Genomic DNA, 10640 nt, shown 5'->3' with positions numbered 1-10640 from the left:
CTTGGGAGATGTCCATCTTTCTAGGCCTTGACATTAAAGTCCTCTGAGTGTGAAACTCGATCTAGTTGTCAGGATAGAGCAGCAAATGACATTTTGGAGAGTGGCCTAATCTGACGAACAATTAAATCACATTCCTCTGATATTTGCCTTTCCAAATATTGTCTATGTTCAAGTCAAAATCAACAGTCAAATTGTGAAAATGTATTGGTTTAGAAATGAAATGATCTCTAACATGAATTCATACAATCTCTCTGTTCACTGAATCACTTTTCTAGAATTCCCCTTATGTCACCTGAAACCTCTTTTCCCTCTAAACCACCTAGAGTTCTCCCACTCTACTTCCTACCTGGCTTTCCATTTATTGACTAACCAGAATTATTCATGCATTTGGTGCTATTTTTGCTTCAGGGTTACCCAAGTTAATATGTATGCAATTGTGACTTACTTGTAGTTCTTTGGAGTTTGATAAGTCAGAGGCAAATGCAGAAGCAAAGAGGTGAGGGGACTTCTAAGGAGACAAAAAGTTTACTGCAACTTCAAAGTAAGGAGACTTTCATTTCACTGGGGAATGGAACCGGTTCCTATGAAAATATCAAGTTTGCTGGAATCAGATTCATGAAGGAACTAAGATTAAAATGCCTCAAATTGTACTTTTAAAGAAGTGAAACATCAAGAGGAGAGATGTGTGCATTACTGGTGAAGAGGGGTTGTTCAAAGGTGTGTGTGAGGGAGCAGGTGGGAAGACTATCACAGCCTAGGTTTAAATTCCAATGACAAGATACACTTAGCCAACACATCAGAAGGCAACCCAGGAAGGAGGCTGGACAGTTAGAACTTGGGGTCAATAATCATTGATCCAAATATAAGTGTATAAACCCACACACATATATATGTCTACACACACACACACACACACACATAATAGAGTAATATTAGTAATACTAGAATTATCTAGAATATCACTAAAAGGAATTGAACAAAATATATACTCAAACACACTAAAGACCAATCAAAATAGAATTCCAAAAATGTTCAAGTTCAGAAGAAAACAGAAATGAAAAGCAGAGAGATAACAAATAAAACAAACAAAAAATTAAAATAAAATAAAAGGGTAGACGTAAGTCCTAAGAAATCAATAATTACATTAACTGCAAATTATGTGAATACCCAATTAAAACATAATTTTGCACAGTGGATTAAAAACATGAATCAACTATATGCTATCTACAAAGAAACTCACTTCAAATACAGCGATATAGGCAGGTTGAAAATCGGAGGATAGAAAAAGATATATCATACAAGCATAAATCAAAAGAAAGCAGGAGTGGCTATACTGTATCAGTAAAGCAGAGTTCAAAGCAAAGAAAATCACTAGAGACAGTGAAAGGCATTATAAAATGATGCACCCTCTTCCTTTCTAACCAGGGCCCAGCAGAATGGTTCCCACAAAGAAATGTGGTAAGAAGAAGGGCCCTTCTGCCATCAATGAAGTAGTGACCAGAGAATCCACCATCAGTATTCCCAAGCACATCCATGAAGTGAGTTTCAAGAAGTGTGCCCCTTAGGCACAAAGAGATCTGGAAACTTGCCATGAAGGAGATGGGAACTCCAGATGTGTGCATTCACACCAGGCTCAACAAAACTATCTGAGCCAGAGAAATAAAGAATATTCCATACCATATCAGTGTGCAGTTGTCCAGAAAACGTAGCAAGTATGAAGATTCATCAAACAAGCTCTATACATTAGTTACCTGTGTACCTGTCACCACTCTCAAAAATCTACAGTTAATGTGGATAAGAACAAATCAGTGTTGCCAGTGGCAGTCTTTTGGCTAAGGCTTTGTCCTTTGTGGGGTTTCATTCCTGACTAGATAATAATTAGCTTATTCTTTGGTCCTCATGTACCAAAGAGTACATGGTCCTTTGGAGATGGTTCTTTGGTCCTTTGGAGATGAACATAAAATGGAGGTTAAAAATGATAATTTCTTTCATAAACACTGTGTCCTTGTCGATATCATGGCCACGAAGAACATCATACTGCCATGATAAGGTCATGGAATCAAGGAGGCTGAGAACCCATGTCATTACTGGGTCTCAGGAAAGACTGGCACACCGGTATATGTTGTTTAGGTCACTGTAAGCCTGGAGAAGTGGAAGGAAGCTGACAGATCTGGGAGGGGGGTAGTTAGTGGGAGGTTTGGAGGGGTGAAGGTTGAGTGTGCGGTGCTGAACCATGGGAAGAAGTTAATAATTGCAAACCATGAGCAAGCGGGAGCTCTGCAAATTCAGGCCATTTCTCAGTAGATTTTTTGAAAAACAAGTGAAATCTTGTCAGGAAAACAAGTGTGTGCATATTGGAAGTACAGAGCAGGGTGGCAGGAATATTGGACAGAACAAGATAATATGTAAGTAATTCTACCTTGGCTTCACTCGCCCTCACAAATCAAAATGGACCCAGCTAGCCAAACCAGCTGTGATGGCTCAGTGAGTGCCTGTTACCAAAAACACTGCTCACATATCCTGCCTTACACGGAGTGTTCCAAAGCAATCTGAATTCTCTCCGTTTTAAATTCTAATTATCCCCTGGAGAGAAATGATGATCAGTTCTCCCCTTTGCAAAAGTGGGATGCTGAGGTGAGACATAGGTAGATAATATTAGTAGAATTTTTTAAAGTTTATTTATTTACTGAGAGAGAAAGGGAGAGAGAGAGAGTGCAGGAGAGGGACAGAGAAAGAGGGAGAGAGAGGATCCCAAGCAGGCTATGTGCTGCTGCCCGAGTTCAGCTCGAACTCACAGACCATGAGATCATGACCTGAGCTGAAATTAAAGGTTAGATGCTTAACCAACCAGGTGCCCCAGTAGAAAATTTTAAGGGGAAAGTTAAAATACCATCACTTCCAACTCTCATTCTTTTTTTTTTAAACTGAGTTATAGCTGACATATAACATTGTAATAATTTTAAGTGTGAAACAGTAATTTGGTCTATGTATATATTGCGAAATGATTACTTCAGTAAGTTTAGTTTGCATCCATCACCACACATAGTTACAAACATTTTTTTTCTCATGATGAGAACTTTAATGATCTACTCTCTTAGCAACTTTCCAATACACAATAAAGTGTTGTTAACTATAGTCACCACCTTGGACATTACATCACTAGGAATTATTTATCTGATAACGACAAGTTCGTACATTTGACTACCTTCGCCCCATTTTTCCCTTCATTCTTCATTTTATTTCATCCTTCATTTATCCTTCATTCCTAAGAGAGTTATAACATGATCTCAGTAACAGGATGAAGTTCTTGAGCTCACAGAGGGGCTTTGGTGGAAGATGGCTGGGGGAACTGGGCTGGAGAGACTCCACTATTCCTCTCTTAATTTTTAGATCTATTCATTCTGAAAATATTTTTCTATTTACTCTTTATCAAGGATATTCTTGTATCCCTAAGAAACGGGTCTGGGAATGCCTCCCTCTCAAAAGGAACCCACAACCAACATTGAGAAATGACCAGAACGGGGCTCAGGGAAAAGGGAACATTAAGCAAGCTCCTTGGACAGTTTTTGGCCAGGCCATGAATTAGAGGGATAATGAAGATCATATAGATCTAGAAGCATGATGGGAGAGCAAACTGGAGACTTGGGAATAGAGCTCTAGTCAATGGCTACAGGGGGCATTACACGGTGGTATGTATTCTTGGTATTTACCGAAGGTAGATTACCTCATATAGCCATTTGAGGATTGAGGAATTAGAGTTCTAGGCATCCCATTTCTACCTTGAGTCTCAACTAATGGGGTCTATGAAGGAATTTGGGGCTACCTGTATGAAGTATACTAGGTAAGCAATGTGGTGATTTTATCCAATGTTCCTTCAACTTTCATATAAATGGAGTCTGAGGTCTCAAAGCAGCAGTATTAACATAGGGAGGCTAATGCAGAGAGGGGGAATGTTACTTCAGTGAAGCGTCAACATATTCAAATATTCTCAGAGACTGTAAATAGAGAGAAACTGACGGGATGGTCAAAGAGACTTCTATTGTTGATAGTGCCTTCTTCTGGAGGCTATTCTTCAGGCACATTTCCTGATGTCTCAATATCAACTGAGCATAACACTTAAAATTACTCCCTAGAGAACTGGGTAATCTCATTACTCTAGTGTCCAGTTGACTTTTGTGTTTGGTTCATGAGTATAGAAGTGTGGAGATGACGCTGGTTTGTTAGCTGAATGCTGTGAGGACCTGCCTTTCTCCTAGAGAGGATAGATGTGTGTGTACTTAGGAAAATGTTCTCCTCTTAAGAGTCCATCCTCTCTCTTTCTCTCACTCTCTCTCTCTCTCTCTCTCTCCCTCTCCCTCTCCTTCTCCCTCTCCACCCCCCCACCATATATGTTTTTCTAAATGTCTCCAATTATAATGCCATTCTCCATGAATTTCTATCAATAAGTTAAGACTTTTTATTATGTAGACTATACTATATAATAGTTACATAGATATATTATGAAATAAATGACTATTATGTAGATTAGAAGATTAGAAACCAGGGACATCACAAAGTTAAGCAATTTTTATTAGGTTGCATGGCTCAATTGCTTTCAAGTGGAAACATGGAGCAGATCCCAGACCTTCTGGCTCCAAGGGATTGTGTCTAAGAGACATGACAATTCTATTTGCACAGTGTCTGGCACATTGTAGGTGTTCACAATATATTGTTGCGGAAATGAATAAATGTCTAGAAGTCTTTGGGTCATGACCTGATTACCTCATTCCTTTTTTCTTTGTTTTGATCTGCTGTGTCAGCCTAGACAGCTACTCAATTTTTCTCATGACAAAGTCTCTCAGTCACCTTTTGCCCCCTTGGGGACTTTCTATAGTTTCTCCATCAAGCTCTTTACTAGCCCTGCCAAGAAGCAAATGTTTTTATTGGAACAGCATGAAATGTGACATTACTCATAGATTCTGTCAGAAAATTAGTGGTAGTGAAAACTAGCTCAACACAGCTGGGTAAGATTACACCTCCTCCCTGGAAGCAGAAAGCTGAGGGACTGTGGGGAGTCATAATGGTCTAATGATGGCTAATGGTGAGGAAATGATGGACCTGAGGCCCATAAATCAATCTGAACACAGGGATGGCTAATGAAACTCTCAGGAGATGCTTGAGCTCATCTGAGCATTGTTCACATGTATTTGTTTCTTATTTTACCATTTTTTTGTTGTGTAAGGGGCCAGTATGAAAATTTATATGTAGAAAGTCTCAGAAAGCTAAGATATTTGCAGGTTGTCAAACAGGTGGGGAAATATGAGGCTTGTCCTCAGGTTCCAGAGTGCCAAGCCCCATGATTCTTTTAGGACCTAGAATTTATTCCTTCTTTTACATATTTGCCCAAATCAGGGAAGTCTCCAGGTCTTAGCCTTGGTGTAATTTTTCTTTGTGTGCAATAAACAGTGAGATGGCCTTATGAGAGAAAGAGATTAGAGTTTAGTTCAGAGCTTATACGATTGCTTTTACATTCTTCAATCCAATCAGTATTACTACCATTTCTGATAACCCAACATTAGTTTCAGTTTTCCCAATACTTGCAAGGTTCCTCTGTTTCAAATATTTGTCTTTTAGGAAGAGTCAAAATAGAAAGTTTGACTATAAGCATAGAAAGCTTCAACAGTGGGATTTTTCCAACTCCTTTAATAGTTTTCTCTGGAGCAGAAATGATTGGCAGCAATAATGTGAAATCAAAACTCCAAGATTCACTTGAGGCAGATTCAAGGTGCATCTCCTTCTTTCTGTTCTTTCATAGAAATATTAAACAAGATGTTGGCACACCTTTAAGCAGACATTTATAATGTGAATTTTGCAAGCATGACATGTTATGTTTGTAGAAATAATATCAGACATCTTCTGGAAAAAAAAGAAACATACATATCTTGAGGTGATTTACTTGAGAAGATAGTTAACAGACATAACATGATTTCTATTTTTTCCAAATCTAAATTTTGTCCTTTTTTATTGGAAAGATATGATGAGAGTCAGAGGTTTTAGAACTGACGGGCATTTGCCCAAGGGATCTCTAGAAGATACCCACATATGGAATTATCACAATTACCTTTTTATGATAGAAGGTGATGGCAATGCACATGTGAGAGACTCCACTAAAGCCTTCCTTGTGATCGCTGCAGTGAAGAAGACTTTTCTGAGGTGTGGCTTTCTGTGTTCCTAGAGGAAAGTGCCAAACAGACAGAGACTGGAATGAGAAATGGTAACTTCCTAGGATAATTACATGAATATCCCATGTGCTAGAGTAATTTATTGGTTTTCAGGAAGAGGCGTATTTCACATGATTTCTCTGTCCTCAGCACACCAAAAACACTGGGTCTCTGTGATAATTTACTTCATGGGAGTGTGGAAATAAGTTGTGGCCATGGATGTTAAGCCTAGAGGGAGAACAGGGTTGTGACCAAGAGAAAGGGGCCATGGCTTACCCTAGAAACTAAAGCAGAGAAGAAGAGCAAAACTATCAGAAAGGAAAATAAGGCAGCAGTTTCTACAAAATCCCACTCTCCCAGCAATACTAATTAGGGGGACTGTCCCTGCTGTTTCTAGTGATACTTGCTCCAGATATGGCCTTTTCATTTTTGCCAGCCCTGACTTCTGTACTTCAACTCAGAATCATTCTTTTCTGTCAACTGATTTTGTCTTGACCTCTTTTCATGCCCAATCACTTAGCCTAAACTCTACCAGGAATACCCTAGCAGTCTGAGTGACCATGCATTTTCCTTTAAGCTAGATAAAGCAATGGCTTCTTATAGTCCCAAACTTTTCTCTGTTTTCTGTCATTATTTACAAATGCACCCTGTTATTACCAGAGATAAAAGTAGAAGAAAATTCAAAGAGAATGTAGCTGAGATTTTCACTTTTGGGCTCTAACTTTTGGCTGCACATTTTTCCAGGAAGAGAGCCTCTAATCATGCTATTCTGAAAACATGCTGCAAAGGGTTTTACTCAGACCTGGGCAGAGGACTTCCAAGGGAAAATGATTTCCAGGGTGGTGAGGGCTAAAATTAGTGATTTCCTGTCTCCTTCTCCAATCAGTGTCTACTTGAAATGTTCAATGGATATTTGGCCTCCTTGCTTGTCATTCACTCATTGTGGAGGGGTGGGGTGGGTCGGAGTTAGGAAAAATGTTGTGATCTGCACCATGACACAAAGGAAGGTGCTGGTTACTTAAGATATTTGAATATAACTTATGTGTAGAATGATTGGCCTACTATCTTGAGACCGAAAATGGGGAGGGGATCTCAGCGGAGCTTCCTGGATCTAATGATGCATCTACCCTCACAGAGGGGTGGGGTTTTACTAGAAGAGACTGTTGCCCAAGGCTTTCTCTGAAATTTGGATGAAATAAAAAAGTGAGAGCTGAATAAGCAAATTTTCCAAATAAAAAGGTCTTACGTTAGGTGAACAAGAGTTTCTGTTTATTTACCAATTGTTCAAATGACCAGATAGAAGGTGTCAAGAATAATAAACGTCCCCTCTTCTTTCCATTGATAAACAAACACTTCCTTAGTTTTATTTACTTAGAAATAAATAACTACCTAATATTTCTATAAAATTGAAGTTGTCATGTTCTAACAAATGCCAGGATCATAAGCCAAGTATAGCAGAACCTTTTATCCTGCTCTAGAGTCCTACTCCTGGGTGACCTGGGCCATGTTCTGAGAAATGTCTGGCAAACTTAACTAATCACTGGAGGTCATAAATAAAGACATTGCCACTTGCTAAGACACGTAGCTCCTCCCTGGAGTAGCTGGAAATTGGTGATAACAAACCACAATAACTCTGAGCTTAAAAATGGATTTGAATTTTGTTATTATACATTTTGCAATTTTGGCAGTTTTGAAGGTAAAAATGTGTCAAAGGGTAATATATCTCAAGGACAGTCAGTGTTAAATCAATATTAATTAAATAAGCTTATTCTTATTTAACAAAGCACTGAAGTGTGGAGGAAGGGATCTGCTGTGACTATTTTCTTTAATTTTCCCTTGCCATCTGTCAGGTAAGGTAAGACCTCCAAATCCCATACATCAGCATTTTTAAAATATAGCCAATTTTCAGCTCAAGTTGCTTACCTAATGATGTATTTACTATGTCTCACTTATGATTTACCAGAAATAAAGCTGTATTATGAAGCAGAAAGGAAATAAGAGGAGTATCTATAAAGACAGTAGAAGTTTTGAAGTGAGAAAAAAATTGGAGTTATTTCCTTTAATCAATTTAGAAATCCCAAAGGTTGTGACAGCACATAGGATTGAAATAACAAGTACTATCTTTGCTGTGAAACATATAGAAGGATCATTCATGGGCTGACTGCATGATGGAAATTCAGTCAAATAGTCTTTGTTTATCCATTTCATGTGTGTAAGGACTGAGGTCCCTACTCCTAAATTAGCAACATAAAAGCTCATAAGGGAAAAAAAATGTTTCTGTGAACGGTAAAAGGCCATTCTGTCAACTAGTTGTATCCTTTCAAGGGTGTGGATATCTTAATGGAGTGGTCACTAAGATCTGAACTTTAATTTCTGATAAAGATGTTACTAAAAGCTGGTAATGTAGGGTGGAGGCAGAGGAGGGGGGAGTGGTGAGGACAAATCCAAAGAGCCATAAGAACAAAGTTCATTATAAACATATGTTTACCAACCACAGAACTTCAGAAGATCATTCTGGTGTCTTTATAGATAAAAGCTTATCTCAGATGGTGTTAGAACCACCCCCGTGGTACTATCCAGGGTGCTGAATTAGCTAGTGTCAAACTTTTGTCTCAATTGAGAAGTCAGCCCCTTACATCTCTATCTCCTTTGACCTTGTGCTCATGGCATCAAATGCATGCTAATTTTGAACTCCATTATGTAACTTCAGAAAATTAGGCATGCTTAGACTAATACAGTAGGTATCTTAACATCCTGACTCCTATCACCATAGCAAAGAATGATAAGATACAATCCTTGTTGTCAAAGACATTATCTGGCAGGAAGTGTCAGGCAGTTAAATAAATGGAAGCAATTTGGTGGGGGCATGCATAGAATATTTTGTGACCTCAGAGGTAACATTTTTCTGGTGTGGAAAGGAAAAAACACAAGTAAACATTCCTTACACATGCAGAGTTTAAGTCGCTTCTGAGTTAGACTTGGAATTGAATGAGGACAGGAATGAAGTTGTCTCTGTCAAAGCGTTAGTTTCCCCACCTAAAAAAGTGTTTCTATAGGACTATCAGCTTGGTACATAGACTCCACCTATGACTTCCTCAGAGTAGATTGTTTAGGAACAAAAGAAATAGTACATTTCTCTGAGAAAGACCCATGTCTGTACTTTATACCACTACCATCCCATCCTTACCCTATGCAGAGTTTCTAGCACATATTTTAAACCCTTTATATTCTAATGAATAAATTCAATTTTAGTAGCAATTTTCTCTTCTTTCTACTTTAAGTAACCCACTTTAGTAATCAAAGATAGTTGCCTATTTTGGAGGGTCACAACAGTCCATACCGGAAGTGGTCACTTCATTAGGTGGGCCTAACATTTACAAATTTTACTGAATACGATGTAAGTGATAAGGGAACATGATAATTTCTAGTATATGCATGTACACCTATAATACTTGTTTTGAGGGTGGTATAGTTGCATAGAAGTTTTGCTTCAGGACAGATAAGTGAACCACAATGATAAAATTATGTGGGATTTCTCACCCCAAATTTAAACCCTCTCTCTCCCCTTTTTAAAGATAAGCCAGGAAAGCAGCTTTAAAATGCTGATAGAAACTAACTACGTTCTTATGTCACCCTTATTACTAAACATATTACAGGTAGAAAAACATAAAAGAGCCAAAAAATTGATGATTTTCTGAATATTTGAATACCTCATTTGTATTGTCATTACTGCCAATAAGAAACAATTCCAGATTTAGTAAGAATCTAGAGAAATGCATTTACTTGTGCTAAGGAATGGTATGATCATGAGAAACAACAGTTAGTGGTCAGTAGTCAAATTAAGCACCTCTTACTAGATAGTATCCATATCTGTTGTTGTCATCAAGGGAAGTGGAAATTCTGAATAATTATAGATGTTCAAACCATCATTGGAATTCCTTTCATTATATTATCTTGTCCTGTGAATTTAACTGTGTGTGTGTCCCCAAAATTCGTATGTTGAAGACTTAACCCCCACACAGTGACTCTATTTGGAGATAGGGATTTAGGACATAATTACAGTTAAATGAGGTCATAGTGTAGGATTCTAATCCAATAGCATTGGCAGACTTATAAGAAGAGCAAGAGAGAAATATCTCTCTCTCGCTGTCTCTCTCTCTGCACATACCAAGAAAAGGCCATGTGAGCCCACAGCAAGAAGGTAACTAACTATAAGCCAAGAGGAGAACCCTCACCAGAACCTGACCATGCTGGCACCATGATCTTGGGCTTCCAGTCTCCAGAATTGTTGGGAAAATAATTTCTATTGTTTTAGCTACTTAATCTATAGTATTTTGTTATTCAGCCTGAGCTGACCAATAAACTTTATCTTAGGAAACACAAATCCCTTCCAAAGAAACACACTCATACCTGGATTTTGATTATTTGAGTGACTGCTAA

The 10640-nt window shown here is 38.3% G+C and overlaps 1 long non-coding RNA gene across 1 annotated transcript; it reads right to left on the bottom strand.

The window, feature by feature from the left end:
* Positions 1-5575: 5575 nt before the first annotated feature.
* On the bottom strand, positions 5576-10207 carry LOC132684592 (uncharacterized). Its single transcript, XR_009612739.3, has 3 exons — positions 10048-10207; positions 6101-6210; positions 5576-5895 (listed from the first exon to the last, which is right to left on the bottom strand). It is a non-coding gene; the product is annotated as an uncharacterized LOC132684592 (long non-coding RNA).
* Positions 10208-10640: the final 433 nt, after the last annotated feature.

Source organism: Panthera onca, chromosome D2, assembly GCF_046562875.1.
Source record: "Panthera onca isolate mPanOnc1 chromosome D2, mPanOnc1 haplotype 2, whole genome shotgun sequence".
In the NCBI taxonomy this organism is placed as follows: Eukaryota; Metazoa; Chordata; class Mammalia; order Carnivora; family Felidae; genus Panthera; species Panthera onca.
Note: the sequence above shows the minus strand (reverse complement) of the source record. Positions and strands in the feature narration are given on the sequence as shown.